Here is an 18,325-nt window from a genome sequence, read left to right as displayed (position 1 = left end):
GCATCCGCTGCCCCATTGTGAGGTGCGGGGAGGAGGGGTCGGAGTTCCGGCTGAGCATGCGCGGTCGGAAAAGACAGGAACGACGCACCAAAAAACGTTACAAGCAACGTTTTTTGGTGGCGACGGTCCGACGCAACACGACGCAACCGTCGCACGACGGTTGCGACGTGTGGCAATCCGTCGCACTGCGTCGCTAATGCAAGTCAATGGAGAAAAAATGCATCCTGCAAGCACTTTTGCAGGATGCGTTTTTTCTCCAAAACGACGCATAGCAACGTGCAGTGCACGAAGCTAGTGTGAAAGTAGCCTAAGTCCTTTCACAACTTCTCACAATTCACACATAAGGTAGGCATGGTCTCTGGTTAAGTGGCATGATATTTTGGTATGGAGGTGTGACATCCATATGAGAAGATATTGTTTTTCCTTTCCTGATTCCTTCTGTTATCACTGCCTGTTGACAGGCTCATCCATTATGATCCATTAACCTTTATCTTTTATTTTTTTCCTTTGCGAAGACGAGAGATGATATCACTGTTAATATTCCCCTCATGGAAGAGGCATACAAAGTAATTTGCATTGATAATTATAAAACATTTACTTTCAGTGCAGAAATCACTTATCTGTATTATTACAAGTACGACGCCCCATGGTACCAAAGCAATAACATAATTGTTTCACTCTTTATGTAATCCATCCATGAAAACAGATCGATACTTTCAATGATGCGCAGACGGATGCAGAATTTAACTAGGTTAAGCAGATTACATTATACAATTTACTCATAGCCAACACATTCCTTCAAATTGTCGCCTGTCTCACTAAAGGAAATGGGGTATCAATCTTGACTGCAAGAGAAATCACATGCCAGGTCTTCTATTAGTTACTCCTAGGATACAAATAAAAAGCTGGATGGTGATTAAGTGGATTGACATTAGCCTCACAGTATCTTTGGCTAAAGCAAAAAATAAGGCATTTTTTTGTTTTTTATTGTAAGAGAGGGATAAGATACCTGTCACAAATCATTAAGGGATTGGTGGCAGCTCTGGGTCTGCTGTAATTTAAATGTTGTTTTTTTCCTTTTGGTCGAGCAAGAGTTAATGTTTGTCTCTTGCTGGGAGCTCTTTTAGGCTGATGTTGGTTGGTAAGTGGTAGCCACTCCCATTTCCCTTTAAATAGTCACAGAACCCATCAGCAGATCGTCGGTTATAGAGTTCGTTTTGTACGCAGACCAGCTAGGTGTGTGGAGCTCGGGTATGATGGTGGTGTTGCTGCTGTGGGAGTTATGCTCTCCTGGTGCCGCTTTCTCTTCTGCTTTAGGGCTTAGTAGCAGAGCCAGAGCTGAATATTTCCCTTTTGGTCTGTCCTGTGTTTGTCTCTTCCCCTGTGTATTACCATCTGCAGTGGTTAGACTATCCTCTTTGCCAGCCAGTGCACTAGCCAGGGACAGTCAGGGACTAGGCACGTGACAGTGGCGGGGGAAGGACCCTCTTAGGACGTTAGGCAAGCTTAGGGACAGGCACAGGTTGGCGTCAGGAGGTGTTCTATCCTCTGCTCCCTACCATTAGAGCCTTCCTCTTCTTTTTCCATCCCACCATATTTACATGCTGAGTCGTCCGCTGGACTTACCTGTGTCCGTGTGTGACAATAACTCTGTCATAAATTCAATCTTGTAAAAATTAAGAGTAAAGAAAACTCATCAATTAGTTCATCTACATTAGTGGTTCTCAAGCCTTAAAGAAACAATATAATCAGAAAATGACCCACTGTACTGTTTAAAGGGAAATTGACAGCTGATACATGTTACTCGATCCACTAGCATCATGTATCAGGCACTGACTGCATAATATCAGCCATATAGGTTTAACTCTAAAAAATGCTACAGCATTTCAGCAAAAAATATTGTTTAATGTGTAAGGAGAGACTAAGATCTAGAATATATATGACCTGTCGCTGCAAGGTAGCAGGCAGGGAGAGGCTGCCGGAGAACTGCTTGTCTGAGTAGTCTCCTGTGCCACTCGGTCCTCAGTGGCTATTAAACTATGTCTTTCTCTTTAATGCCCCAGCATTTCAGAGTCAAATCATGCAGCCAGAGTCTGATAAAAGCTGCATGTGGATACATGCTACCTATGGATCGGGTAGCATGTATCAGCTGCCAAGTTGACCTCTTATTTTTTTCAAGAGAGCTTATCAAAAAATCATTGATAGACAAGATTTTTTAAATACATTTTGGAAAACCATAATAAATCATTATGATTAAAAGTGATTCATATCTATAGCCAATAATTATGATATGAAGACATTGGTTGAATTCTTTGTAAAATGTAAAATGATAGTTACAGTTCAAAATGAAGTTACTTCAGCTTCAAAAAAATCACGAAAAAATGCCTTATTTTTACTGACTGTCCTGGAATTTCTGGATGGTTGGCAACCCTTATCAGCTGTCAGGTTCCCTTTAATTTTTTCTGTGTTAAATATTGTGGGATTGCTAATCAATTGGTGCGTCGTGAGGCAACACAGGAAGCGTTTCCATATAAATGTCGATGCTGGGTTATTGCTGCTTCATAAACTAGCCACAAGCGTAGGAAAAATAAACTGCCTTTCAGTGCAGGCTAAACAATGTAAACAGTTATTGACAGAGTCCCAGTGCCTCATTTTTTTTTATTTTCACAAGGGTAACAGGAGATATTGCACCATACAATTTGTTGTGCAATTCCTCATGAATATGCCAATACCCCATATGTTGGGGAAAACTACTGTTTTGGAGCTCGATAGGACTCGAAAGGAAGGAGCACCATTTGAGTTTTTGAACTCAAAATTGTCTGAAATCATTAGCAGACGCCATGTCATGCCTGAACAGTGTAAACCCCCCACAAGTTACCCAATTTTGGAAACTAGACCCTTTAAGGAATGCACTTTGAACCCCAAGGTGCTTCACAAAAGTTTATAATGTAGAGCCGTGAAAATAAAAAAAATCACGTTTCCCACAAAAAATGTTGTTTTAGTAAAAAAAAACTTTCATTTTCACAAGGATAGCAGGAGAAAGTGAATCCCAAAATTTGTTGTGCAATTAGTCTTGAGAACACCGATACCCCAAATGTGAGAAGAAATGCCATATTGGGCTACAAATTTTGCTGGTATGGTTTGAGGGTGCCTTGTCACATTGGCAGAACCCCTGAGTTGCCAGAACAACAGAAACCCCCATAAGTTATCTCATTTTACAAACTACACCCCAATAAATTAATCTAGGAGTGCAGTGAGCATGCTGACACTACATGTGTCTCAGAGTTTTATACCATCGGGGGGTGAAGAAAGAATAATTACATTTTTACCAGTAAAATGTTGATTCAGCCCCAAGTTCTTAATTTTTCTAAAGGCTGGTAGGAAAAAAATGGACCACTCAGTTTGCTGTTCAATTTCTCCTGAATGCACCAATGACATGTAATTCGGAAATACTTGTGCAAAGATCAGAAAGGCTCAGAAGGGAAAGAGCATCATATTATTGTGCAGATTTTTACTCTTATGGTATCCGGGTGCCATGACCCACTGGGAGGGCCGCTGAGGTTTCACAACAGCAGAACCCCCATATGTGACCCCATTTTACAAACTGCACCTCACAATAAATTCATCTAGGGGAGCAGTGATCATATTGACACCACAAGTGTGTCACAGAATTTTAAACCATTGGGAAGTGAAGAAAAAATAATTACAATTACATTAGATTTTTTCATTTTCACATGGGGAAAATTTGTCCCACAATATCTGCTGAATGTGGAAATACCCCATATGTGGCTGTACAGTACTGCCTAGTCATACAGTGAGGGATGGACGGAGCACTATTTGCCTCCTGGAGTGCAGATTTTCCTAAAATAGTTTGCGGGCTCCATATACAGAACTGCTAAGTGCTAGAAGAGGAAAATCCCTCCTCGAGTGAATCCATTTTGGAAATTATACCCCTTTGGGAATTTATCTACAGGTGTAGTGACGATTTTGACTCTACGGGTTTTTTCCAGAAACAAGCAGCAGTAGATGTTGCTGAGTGGAAATTACAAACGGCCATTGTAGTGCCAAGTACGCTGTAGTGCCAAGTATGCTGTAGTGCCCTGCTCATGCTTCTGGAGATATGCACACATACACAAGGTGGACATTCTTGGCTACAAAAATGCCAAATATGGACCCTAAATGTGGGTCAGGCACACTGGGGCTTAGAAGGGAGAGGGGCTGGGAGTGCAGAATTTACTGAATTTCTTTTGGGCGGCAAGGAGCCATTTCACATTTCCAGACCCTTTATTCTACCAGTAAAATGGAGGCCCAGTATATTTTCATTAACAGATGACTTGAGTGGGGACTTAATTTATATGTGGATTCATTTGAAGCTTTTGTTGGGAACATTTTACATAACATTTTGGATCATATTTATAATGCACTCTACGATGAGCAGTTACTTTGGAGTTTCCATCTAAATCTCCAAGTGACGTGATTCATTCAGATGACACCCCCAAGGGATCCATTCACTATAATGAAGCAGCACAGTTACTCTGGCCTCTGTTCAGAATTGTCTGGGTTTTTTTTTTTTTAGAAGTGCACATGTGGCGCCCCAGGGTCCTGGTCGTCACAGTAGCATTGCTTTCCTCCTGGGGAGAGTGATGTTACGCTTGAAGGCAAGAAGAGATAACTGTAACCAGGTAACACAAACATGCAACACATTCACACTCCAGGCCACCAGGGGGAGCTTTTGATTCTATTTACTAGATGACTCCCCATATATATGGTAGTCTGTAGGGAAAGTTAGTGAGTTCTTGCCAGGAAACAGACTGGATCAGCCTGAAGAAGAGGTTTTACGGAGCTGTGTAGCCGCAGTGCAGCAGTTCCCGGAAAGAGACATTCAGAAAGCTGAATACATTGCAGTGAACATGCAGGAGAGCAAAGCACAGGAGAGGATACCAGGGGGAGACCAGCCCCGAGCAGGCTGCCTCCTTCTGAGGCGAAGAAACTGGTAGTTGGAACACCGAGGATCGTAAGGCCCTCCACGACTTACATCAGAGACCGGCAGGACAGCTGAACTCCATGTTACCTGTCCGCCTTAGTACCCAGGAGGCACGGTGACACCCTTAGAGGCCGGGGCATGCTAGAGTCCCTATAAACCGCCTCAAGTCACCAGTCATAAGGGTCATGTCCTATCCTTTATGGGGGACAGAGAGAACAACTGTGAGGACCTTATTTGAAGCCATAGGCAGTAAGTGACTACAACACCACGGCTCTAGAGGAAGGCTTTGATTTCCACCTGGATAAGGGGACTCCTAACTTGCCTCCAAGCTGGCCGGACCCCGCCTGCCCTGTGATCTGGTGCTCTGGACAGTGGCTGCTGAAGTCTTCAGTAAATAAGGTAAAGAGACTGCAAACCTGTGTCCTCGTTCTTCACTGTACCTCTCACCATCTTCCATCTACACACCGGGAGCCCTGGGGATATACTTCACCTGTTCACAGTGCTTCACAAATCAACCTCTTTTCTAGCTTTTTCAATTTGGTCCTCTTCTCTGTGTGCCCTTCATCCTCTTCCTTACTTGTAATCATTCCCCTTTCTCCTTCCATCTTTTGTAGATCGATGTGAATACTTTTCTGCCCAATGATGACAAAAGTATTCTAGGAGTGATACCTTTATTGGCTAACCAGAAAATATTATGTTTGCAAGCTTTCATAGCACAGTGGCTCCTTCTTCAGGCAAGATTATAAATAGATTAATAGAAAAAAAGCACAATAGTTAAGGAATGCTACAGTAGGACATTTGTTCAGGGGGGTGGGAAGTGTGATGCCTCCTAAACACAAGCCAAGGAGATCAAATTAGGCATTTTCTTACAAATGGAGAGGCAGTGGGAATGAGGTTCTTAGTTATCTGGAGTCCCTCTGGTGGAGGTGTGAATTGTATTCATGTAGTGAGTCATAAATCCAGGTGTTAAATTGAGCCCTAGTGTCAAAGAATTGAACATCTTCATTAGTTTGAATTCCCAGACTTTTCTTTCTCTGTCATCCTTAAAATGACCTTTTAGTATTAAGACTTTTAAATCTGTCATACTGTATCCAGGTCCAGAGAAATGTTTTCCCACAGGCGTGTCCATTTTATTCCTGATCAGGGAAGCCCACTAACCGCATAAAATGGGGATATCTGAAACTATAAGAATTACATTTTATGGCCCAATTCATCAAAGCTTTTACAAAATTCTGTCATAAATACTTTGAAAAGTCGCAAAATTTTGGCACAACTCAAGGATGCTCTAAAATTTTGCGACTCTTGGTGCTCTCATGCCATTTTTGCCCAGATGCAACAATGTAGGAGTTAGTGACCCAGAATGGGAGCGTCACAACCTTTGCTTGTCAAATTTATGATGAGTGGAGGCATTCTTTACACCACAAAAGATTTGTGACAAGGTGCAATAATTAGACATATATGAGGCTCGCTTAGTTTTAGACAACTCTTTAAAGATAAAATTATTTTTTGCTTTGGAAAAAATAAAAGAGAAATTATATTTCTTTACAAAACAGAACAAAAATGTTACAAAGAACAGATATGGCATTGGATTGTGTAAGCTTATGTTTTCTGTGGATCAACACAAAGAAGGATTTTATGATATTACAGCAAATTTTGTGTTCATTTTACTGTGGTTTTGGTCATGTGGTTTTCACACATTACTGTTCTAACATGGACAAAAAACAGATCAAAATGAAGAAGACTGTGCAGCATATTGCCACTAAGCGCAAATGCATCTTTACAAAATAAAGTGTTTTGTTGGCAAGTTTTAGAAGCAATTTTTTCCATGTGAAATGCAATTTTTGTTTATTTTGTTCCAATGTTTTGTCCCTTAAGTAATTTAAGTCTTTGAAAGGTTTGTAATATGTTCACATAAAATATGTAGAGTGTGTTTACTTAGTCTTACATAGGTTCTGTGATAAAACAAAGCACCATTCCACATCCGCAATGTCTGAAGGCAGTGCAAGGATCTTTTTGGAACCTTATTGTCTGTCCCATTTTAAGTCTAAGATTAAAAAATAATGCTATAGTCCCAAGGGTTTTAAGGCCTGGCTGGCAAGACACGGCCTTTTTACAGTCATTAACCATGCTGACATATGCATACTGAGTTTTTTTTTAGGCGGTTAAAAATTACAAATTTTCTAGTGGAAATAGTTTCAGCAAATGTTCATTCTTCTAGGAATTTTTGGAACAGTTTTAAGCTTCCTGAAGTTGTTTTGAAGAGTGTTATAGGGTATTTGCACACAGGGCCGGCGTTAAGCAAAGGCGGACCAGGCAGCTGCCTGGGGCCTCCGCTCCTACAAGGGCCCCCTGCTGGTTCCACAATGGAGCATGCTTAAAATTGAAATAGCACAAGGCAGTGCTTCGCTTTGCAGAAGAGGCAGACATAAGTGCATCTGTCTTATCTGTTCTGCAATGTGAGCGTTTCCTGATTGCGCTGCACTGCCTTGTGTTATCTATTGTAACGTCGGCTGCAATCCCCGAGACAGAAGCAGTCAGGCGTGTTATTGGAGCGCCCCCAGACGCAGGGCCGCGGGGTACTCGGTACCGGGCCTCTCTGTTTCGGTCCTGGGGTTGTCACGGTGGCTAGACCCGGTCCGTGACCCTGCTAAGGGGCGTCCAATGAAAGGTGATGATGGTGCGTGGTGCAGGTCGCGATGAATAACGAGGACACAGGGTTGCAGTCTCTTTACCTCTTTACTGAAGGCTTTGGAATCTGCAATCCAGAGCACTGTTAACAGGGCTGGCTAAGACCGGCCGGTCCGAAGGCACATCCAGAGTTCCCTTTGCAGGTGGAAATCAGTGCCTACCTACTAGTGCCTGTGTGTTGTAGTACATCCCTGCTGAGCACCACAGGATAGTCCTCACAACTGTTGTGTCTGTTTCTGATGTTCTTTCTCTCTACGTCCCCCAGATCATATGGCTAGGACGCACCCGTATGACGGGGTAGGCCTGGAGTTATTTTATAGGGACCCTAGAGACGCCCCTCTCCCACAATTGCCTCCGTTGTCTGCTTAGGTGAATTAGGTGAGACAGCCAACCTAAAGTTAACTGTCCTGCCGTTGGTTTGAAGTAATGCTTGGAGCCCAATACTTCCTCGGCGTTCCGGCCACCGGCTACGCGCCTCAGTAGGATGTTGCCACGATCTTAGGGCATGACTCCTACTGGTTCTTAAGATGCCACTGCAACGGGTGCAGGAGCGGCTCCGTAACGATCTGTCCTTTTCGCTAGGCCGCTGTCAGGATCCCACCCCTGACAGAGACCCCCCTGAATCTTCCCAGGAACTCCCTCTCTCACAGGATGTTGCCTGGGCAAAACCCAGTCAGCTTCTGCCTAACTTCCTATCCAACCCCCAGTTTTACCAGAGTGTGAGGAGTGGCCTAATACATAGAACCCTTTGCTCCCCCTGGTGGCCAGAGTGTGAAGTGTAATGTGTGACTGTGATACCTGGTCAGGTGAACTCCTTTAGTGCAATCATACGTAACATCACTCCCCTTAGTGGCAGAGCGACATTACTGCAAAGACCAGGACTCTGGGGCGCTGCACTATACTGACCTGACCTGCGCTCTGCATGTTCTCCTGTTCTTCCACTATGGCCATCCATCCTCACTCTGCAGCAGGCTTCAGGGTTATAATTTATACTGTGTCCTGGGCTGGCAGCTGCTGTTCAGTGGCAGGACCTTCCTATGTGACATCTGACCATTGACGTTGTCCAGACGCTGCACAGCAGCCACTCTCAGGATACAGTACAGGAACTGTGCTGCCACCCAGGAGAAGTGTTCCCATATAGACACTTCACTGCTTACTGGTGAGTTTTTTTCAAGTGCACTACCACACCAGTCACACACTGGCCACACCACCTCATTTTTTTGTTTCTTTAGCATTTTGTGTGTCTTTTGTGCTGGGGTTTTTCAGCAGTAAAAAACTGCTAATGGTTTTTGAAGAAAAAATGCTCAAAAAGATGTCCGGGCGTCTTCTAAGCCACTGACTTGTAAAGTATAGAGCGTCCTCAGAGAAGAAAACCCCTGAGGGTCTCTTGTAACCAGGGCCGGACTGGCCATCGGCAGTTCTGGCAAATGCCAGAAGGGCCGGTGCCAGTAGTGGGCCGCTGCGCGCCGACTCACCCCCCCACCAGCGTTTTGCCGCCATATTCAACTATACCGGCGTCTATGATGCCGGTATAGTTCAATGCAATGATGGAGGAGAGAGCGTCTACTGACGCTCCCACTCCCATCATTCCCCACTCTGCCTCTGACACTGCGGGTGCGCGATGACATCATATCATCGAGCACCTACTGTGTCCCGGGCAGACTGCAGCCGCCGAGACAGGAGCAGGGAGCAGCGTGGGCAAGAGGAAAGGTGAGGAGAGTGTTTTTTTTTTTTTACTGGACTGTGGGGCCATTATCGGGGGGGGGAGAGATGAGATGTGGGCTGTGCTGTATATACCACTGTGTGGGCTGTGCTGTATATACCACTGTGTAGGCTGTGCTGTATATACCACTGTGTGGGCTGTGCTGTATATACCACTGTGTGGGCTGTGCTGTATATACCAATGTGTGGGCTGTGCTGTATATACCACTGTGTGGGCTGTGCTGTATACTACTATGCGGGCTGTGCTATATTATGCAGGCTGTGCTATATACTATGCGGGCTTTGATATATACTATGGGGGCATATTATATTCTATGGGGAGGCTGTGTTATATACTATGTGGCTGTGTTATATACTATTTCGGGGGTATATCATATTCTATGGGGAGGCTGTGTTATATACTATGGGGGGTATATTATATTCTATGGGGGAGGCTGTCTTATATACTATGGTGGGCTGCATTATATTCTATGGGGGGGCTACATTATATATTATGGGGAGGTGAGCTGTATTATATTCTATGGGAGGCTGTATTAGATTTCATGAGGGATGATTGCATCATACTCTGATGGGGCTGCATTATATTCTATGGGGAGGTGGGCTGTATTCTATTTATTCAGGGCTACATTATATTCTATGGGGGGCTGTATTATATTTATATTCTATGAGGGGTGATTGCATCATACTCTATGGGGGGCTGCATTATATTCTATAGGGGGTTACATTATACTCTGGGGTGGCTGCATTATACTCTGTAGGGTGGTGGCTGCATTATACTGTATGTGGGCTGCATTATACTGTATCGAGGACTATGGGGAATACGTTATACTGTATGAAGAACTATGGGGTGCATTATACTATGGGAAGTGAATTGTACTACATGGACGACTATGGCAGTGCATTACACTATATGGAGCACTATGAGGAGTGTATTATGCTCTGTGGAGGACTGAGCAGTGTATTTTAATATACGGAGGACTGAGCAGTGTATTTTAATTTATGGAGGACTATAGGGAGTGTTTTATACTATATGGAGGACTGTGGTGCACATTATAATATATGGAGGACTATGGGGTGTATTTTACTAAACAAGTAAAATGCTGCATATTCAGATTGTTTTTGCCAGGACAAAAATCATTGTTCTCCGCAGCACATCGCCGGTGTAAACTGTAGATGTGCTGCTGATAACATGATACTGTATGGTGATCTGATAGTGATCTATTAGTGATCGTTCTGTCCCATCATTCTTTCGCAGATGGTGGAAAGAGGCCGGGAAACAAGCGTTGAACAACTTGAGTATTGTTGATCAAACTCATTTAGCGGCCTGAACTCAGCGGCATGTAAATACAACCGAATTGCTTTTGTGTGATGTGCAATATGTTAGCATTTGGGGACCCATTTTAAACTTTGCCTAGGGCCCCACTTTGCCTAAAACCGGCCCTGTTTGCACACAAGACTGTTTTTTTGAGCAGATATGGCCTGGAACCCATTTTTAAAAGCACTAAAATTTGTTCATATGCACACCAATGTTAAAATCGACTTACAGTGCATATCTTCAATCTTCGAGAACTTCTTTTATTCACCAAAAACTTCAAAAGCTGCAAAGTGGCTTAAGCAAGCAGCAGATCTGCTTCTAAAAATGTCAGGAAAGATGTAAAAAACACTTTAGGAAAAACATTACCAGTGCCTTCCTACAGTGTCTTTTTTTTGTTTTGTTTTTTTGTTTTCCATCTCCATGGGAACTTCTTCCCATGATGCATCGCCTCATGACGCCGGACATGATGCTGGGGAGGGGTGTGGCTCCACTCCCATGCGCTCGATAGACGCGGCCTGATGTACTCATGTCAGCTGCCGGCAATTGGCTATCCGGTGTAGTGTGGGATATATAAATCCTTTGGCTGGGCACCTCTACACACTGCCCCCTGAAGAAGCGGCAGCGAAACACGTGTTGGGGTACCTGTGCAGTCCTTAGTGCTGTCCTATGGGTGAGCATTTACTTTCTCAGCCTCCTTTTTTGCCTCCATACTTGTTAACATGTTACGGTTTGATGTTGTGGTTACTATACCACATTATATGTACTGAATAAGGGATGGGCTGATTGCTACTATATGGAGTTCACCCACTTGGATACTTTTTTGAGGTTACTCACATGTACATTTTTCTAACTTTAGTATATGATAGTATTGGTTGAGTACCCCTGTGTTATGGATAGCCTATCACTGCTTGTATGCATCATCATTTAATCTACCTGTCCAGTATTATTGGGTTTTATTGTGTATACTTATTTGCCTGTTTTTTGTATTTGATGTGCTAATAAAGCTTTGTATACATTTTTCTAAAAAATATTTTCATGGCATTTGTTATTTATTTGATATTAGTAGCTACTTGGGAATTGTAGGCTCTTTTTTCTTTCTTATGGTTACCAGTGTCTTTGACAGGAAGTACTCAACGGATGCACATACCCTTAAGATATTTTGGGAGTTTTTTCTGAAGAGTTTTTTTTTTCTAGCAAATTCCTCCAGGAGCCACATCAGTGAAGTGACGTGTACTTTTTTACCTAACAGTCATTTTTCTAAATCTGACATGTGGGGAAAAATACTCAGAACATATGAAAAGCAAAGTATTTTTCCAATATAAATAATAAGGAAGAGTCTTTCAAGCGTTTTTAGTGATTTTTCAGGCTTTTTTCTTTCTAAACCGATTTAAAAAAACTCCTATCAAACTCCATCAAAATTTTCACACAAAAAATATTTGCATGAAAACTGATACAATTTCTTTGTAGATTGTGGATTTTAACAACCTGTGCAAATTATCCACTAGATGTTAATGTCACGAGTGGGTCATGTCGTCCTGGGAGATCTAGAGTTAGAAGATTGCTACACATTGTTAATGATGATGAGTGAATACATTCGTCATTATTCGTTACTTGCAAGAATAGTATGCTATTCGGGCTATTAGTTACTTGCCGAGTAATTTGGTATTCACCTCAGTATATTACAGTGACCGGCCCAGCAAGTTTGGCACTTTATTTGCAGCCAATGAACATGCTGGGCTTGCTTGCCCATCACAGTAAGGCCGGCGTCACACTCAGCGTATGTAAATACGGTCCGTTTTTTACGGCCGTAATACACAGAAAAGTCCCCAAAATAGTGATCCGTATGTCATCCGTAGGCAGGGTGTGTCAGCGTATTTTGCGCATGGCATCTGTTATGACCCCAATGGCAGAGGGTCTCAGAAATAATTACTAAGTCTGCAAACACAAAAAACCAGCTCGTAGGGCAGTGGTAACTGAGCTGACCATATATCTAATCCTAGCACCACAAATAGCAGCAGCCGGGGAACGTGCCTACGTTGGTTCTAGACGTCTCGCGCCAGCCGGAGAACTAACTAACCCTAGAAGGGAAAAGAAAGACCTTTCTTGCCTCCAGAGAAAAGACCCCAAAAGTTGGATACAAGCCCCCAACAAATAATAACGGTGAGGTAAGAGGAAAAGACAAACGTAAGAATGAGCTAGGTATTTAGCAAAGAGAGGCCCACTAGCTAATAGCAGAATATAGTAAGATGACTTATATGGTCAGCAAAAACCCTATCAAAATATCCACGCTGGATATTCAAGAACCCCGAACCGTCTAACGGCCCGGGGGGAGAACACCAGCCCCCTAGAGCTTCCAGCAAAGTCAGGAATCACATTTAGTACAAGCTGGACAAAAATAAGAGCAAAGCAAATAACCAAAAAACAAAGAAGCAAGACTTAGCTTAATTTTGCACAAACCAGGACCAGCAGACAGGAGCAAACAGAAAGGATCTGATTACAACGATGCCAGGCACTGGACTAAGGATCCAGGAAGTTTATATAGTAACACCCCTGGACTAACGGCCCAGGTGGGTGCCAAACTGAGGAAAGACAATCCCAGAGTCATATCACTAGTAACCACAAGAGGGAGCCAAAAAGTCTAATTCACAACAGTACCCCCCCTTAAGGAGGGGTCACCGAACCCTCACCAAGACCACCAGGGCGATCAGGATGAGCAGCGTGAAAGGCACGAACTAAATCGGCCGCATGCACATCAGAAGCAACCACCCAGGAATTATCCTCCTGACCATAGCCCTTCCACTTGACCAGATACTGAAGCCTCCGTCTGGAGAGACGAGAATCCAAGATCTTCTCCACCACGTACTCCAACTCGCCCTCAACCAACACCGGAGCAGGAGGCTCAACAGAAGGAACCACAGGTACAACGTACCGCCGCAACAAAGACCTATGGAACACGTTGTGAATGGCAAATGACACCAGAAGATCCAAGCGAAAGGACACAGGATTAAGGATTTCCAATATCTTGTAAGGACCGATGAAGCGAGGCTTAAATTTAGGAGAGGAGACCTTCATAGGAACAAATCGAGAAGACAGCCATACCAAATCCCCAACACGAAGTCGGGGACCCACACCGCGGCGGCGGTTGGCAAAACGCTGAGCCTTCTCCTGTGACAACTTTAAGTTGTCCACCACATGATTCCAGATCTGCTGCAACCTATCCACCACAGAATCTACCCCAGGACAGTCAGAAGGCTCCACATGTCCCGAGGAAAAACGAGGATGGAAACCAGAGTTGCAGAAAAATGGCGAAACCAAAGTAGCGGAACTAGCCCGATTATTAAGGGCAAACTCAGCCAACGGCAAGAAGGTCACCCAATCATCCTGATCTGCCGAAACAAAACACCTCAAATAAGCCTCCAGAGTCTGATTAGTTCGCTCCGTTTGTCCATTAGTCTGAGGATGAAAGGCAGACGAAAACGACAAATCAATGCCCATCCTAGCACAAAAGGATCGCCAGAACCTGGAAACAAACTGGGATCCTCTGTCAGACACAATATTCTCAGGAATGCCGTGTAAACGAACCACATTCTGAAAGAACACAGGAACCAGATCGGAAGAGGAAGGCAGCTTAGGCAAAGGCACCAAATGGACCATTTTAGAAAAGCGATCACATACCACCCAGATGACAGACATGCCCTGAGACACCGGGAGATCTGAAATGAAATCCATGGAAATGTGTGTCCAAGGCCTCTTTGGGACAGGCAAGGGCAAGAGCAACCCGCTGGCACGAGAACAGCAAGGCTTAGCTCGAGCACAAGTCCCACAGGACTGCACAAATGACCGCACATCCCGTGACAAGGAAGGCCACCAAAAGGACCTGGCCACCAGATCTCTGGTGCCAAAAATTCCCGGATGCCCTGCCAACACCGAGGAATGAACCTCGGAAATGACTCTGCTGGTCCACTTATCAGGAACAAACAGTCTGTCAGGTGGACAAGAGTCAGGTCTACCAGCCTGAAATCTCTGCAACACACGTCGCAAATCAGGAGAAATGGCCGACAAAATAACTCCCTCTTTAAGAATACCAACTGGTTCTGCGACTCCAGGAGAGTCAGGCACAAAGCTCCTTGAAAGAGCATCAGCCTTCACATTCTTTGAACCTGGTAAATACGAGACCACAAAATTAAAACGGGAGAAAAACAATGACCAGCGGGCCTGTCTAGGATTCAGGCGTTTAGCAGACTCGAGATACATCAAATTTTTGTGATCAGTCAAGACCACCACACGATGATTAGCACCCTCGAGCCAATGACGCCACTCCTCAAATGCCCACTTCATGGCCAACAACTCCCGATTGCCAACATCATAATTCCGCTCAGCAGGCGAAAACTTCCTAGAGAAGAAAGCACATGGTCTCATTACCGAGCAACCAGGGCCTCTCTGCGACAAAACGGCCCCTGCCCCAATCTCAGAAGCATCCACTTCGACCTGAAAGGGAAGTGAGACATCAGGCTGGCACAAAACAGGCACCGAAGTAAACCGGCGCTTCAACTCTTGGAACGCCTCCACGGCTGCAGGAGCCCAGTTAGCAACATCAGAACCTTTCTTGGTCATATCCGTCAAAGGTTTAACAACGCTAGAAAAATTAGCGATAAAACGACGGTAGAAGTTAGCAAAACCCAAGAACTTCTGAAGACTCTTAACTGATGTGGGTTGAGTCCAATCATGAATAGCTCGGACCTTGACTGGGTCCATCTCCACAGCAGAAGGGGAAAAAATAAACCCCAAAAAGGGAACCTTCTGTACTCCAAAGAGACACTTTGAGCCCTTAACAAACAAAGCATTCTCACGCAAAACCTGAAACACCATCCTGACCTGCTCCACATGTGTCCCAATCTTCAGAGAAAACCAGAATATCATCCAGATAAACAATCATAAATTTATCCAGATACTTCCGGAAAATATCATGCATAAAGGTCTGAAACACTGAGGGAGCATTAGAGAGCCCAAAAGGCATCACCAAGTACTCAAAATGACCTTCGGGCGTATTAAATGCTGTCTTCCATTCATCTCCTTGCTTAATGCGCACAAGGTTGTACGCACCACGAAGATCTATCTTGGTGAACCACTTGGCACCTTTAATCCGGGCAAACAAGTCCGACAACAGAGGCAAAGGATACTGAAATTTAACAGTAATTTTATTCAGAAGCCGATAGTCAATACAAGGTCTCAAAGATCCGTCCTTCTTGGCCACAAAAAAGAATCCCGCACCAAGAGGGGAAGAGGATGGACGGATATGCCCCTTCTCCAGAGACTCCTTGATATACGAACGCATTGCGGCATGCTCAGGTACAGACAGATTAAATAGTCTTCCCTTAGGAAATTTACTACCTGGAATCAAATCTATGGCGCAGTCACAGTCCCTATGAGGAGGCAGAGCACTGGACCTGGACTCGCTGAATACATCCTGATAATCAGACAAATACTCAGGAACGTCCGAAGGAGTAGAGGAAGCAATAGACACCGGCGGGGAATCAGCATGAATTCCCCGACAGCCCCAACTTGACACAGACATTGCCTTCCCATCCAAGACTGGATTGTGGGTCTGTAACCATGGCAGACCCAAAACGACCAAATCATGCATTTTATGCAGAACAAGAAAACGAATCACCTCCCGATGTTCAGGAGTCATGCACATGGTTACCTGCGTCCAAAACTGCGGTTTATTTTCCGCCAATGGCATAGCATCAATACCTCTAAGAGGAATAGGATTTACCAACGGTTCAAGAACAAAACCACAGCGCTTGGCAAATGACAGATCCATAAGACTCAGGGCAGCACCTGAATCCACAAACGCCATAACAGGGTAAGAAGACAATGAGCAAATTAAAGTCACAGACAAAATAAATTTAGGTTGCAAATTACCAATGGCGACAGGACTAACAACCCTTGTTAGGCGTTTAGAGCATGCTGATATAACATGTGTAGAATCACCACAGTAAAAACACAACCCATTCTGACGTCTATGATTTTTCCGCTCATTTCTAGTCTGAATTCTATCACATTGCATTAAATCAGGTGTTTGTTCAGACAACACCACCAGAGGATTAGCGGTTTTGCGCTCCCGCAAACGCCGGTCAATTTGAATAGCCAGCGCCATGGAATCATTCAGACTTGTAGGAATGGGGAAACCCACCACCACATTCTTAATGGCTTCAGAAAGGCCATTTCTGAAATTTGCGGCCAGAGCACACTCATTCCACTGAGTAAGCACGGACCATTTCCGAAATTTTTGGCAATACACTTCAGCTTCATCCTGGCCCTGAGAAATAGCCAGCAAGGCTTTTTCTGCCTGAACTTCAAGATTGGGTTCCTCGTAAAGCAATCCGAGCGCCAGAAAAAACGCATCAATATTTGCCAATGCCGGATCTCCTGGCGCTAGCGAGAAAGCCCAATCCTGAGGGTCGCCCCGTAAAAAAGAGATAACAATTTTAACTTGCTGAGCTGAATCTCCAGATGAACGGGGTCTCAGAGATAGAAACAATTTACAATTATTCCTGAAATTCCTAAACTTAAATCGGTCTCCAGAAAACAGTTCAGGAATAGGTATTTTAGGTTCAGACATTGGACTACTGGTAACAAAATCTTGTATGCCCTGCACACGAACAGCAAGCTGGTCTACACTTGTAATCAAGGTCTGGACATTCATGTCTGCAGCAAGCACAAGCCACTCAGAGGTAAAGGGGAGGAAAAAAGAGAGGAGAGAAAAAAAAAAAAAACTCAGACTTTCCTTTCTTGTAATCCCACTTCTGCAATGCATTAAACATTCAACCTTGGCCTGGCATACTGTTATGACCCCAATGGCAGAGGGTCTCAGAAATAATTACTAAGTCTGCAAACACAAAAAACCAGCTCGTAGGGCAGTGGTAACTGAGCTGACCATATATCTAATCCTAGCACCACAAATAGCAGCAGCCGGGGAACGTGCCTACGTTGGTTCTAGACTTCTCGCGCCAGCCGGAGAACTAACTAACCCTAGAAGGGAAAAGAAAGACCTTTCTTGCCTCCAGAGAAAAGACCCCAAAAGTTGGATACAAGCCCCCAACAAATAATAACGGTGAGGTAAGAGGAAAAGACAAACGTAAGAATGAGCTAGGTATTTAGCAAAGAGAGGCCCACTAGCTAATAGCAGAATATAGTAAGATGACTTATATGGTCAGCAAAAACCCTATCAAAATATCCACGCTGGATATTCAAGAACCCCCGAACCGTCTAACGGCCCGGGGGGAGAACACCAGCCCCCTAGAGCTTCCAGCAAAGTCAGGAATCACATTTAGTACAAGCTGGACAAAAATAAGAGCAAAGCAAATAACCAAAAAACAAAGAAGCAAGACTTAGCTTAATTTTGCACGAACCAGGACCAGCAGACAGGAGCAAACAGAAAGGATCTGATTACAACGATGCCAGGCACTGGACTAAGGATCCAGGAAGTTTATATAGTAACACCCCTGGACTAACGGCCCAGGTGGGTGCCAAACTGAGGAAAGACAATCCCAGAGTCATATCACTAGTAACCACAAGAGGGAGCCAAAAAGTCTAATTCACAACAGGCATCC

The sequence above is a fragment of the Ranitomeya variabilis genome, chromosome 3 (genome assembly GCF_051348905.1).
Source record: "Ranitomeya variabilis isolate aRanVar5 chromosome 3, aRanVar5.hap1, whole genome shotgun sequence".
In the NCBI taxonomy this organism is placed as follows: domain Eukaryota; kingdom Metazoa; phylum Chordata; class Amphibia; order Anura; family Dendrobatidae; genus Ranitomeya; species Ranitomeya variabilis.
The sequence above is the reverse complement of the archived record's forward strand: the minus strand, read 5'-3'. Positions refer to the sequence as shown.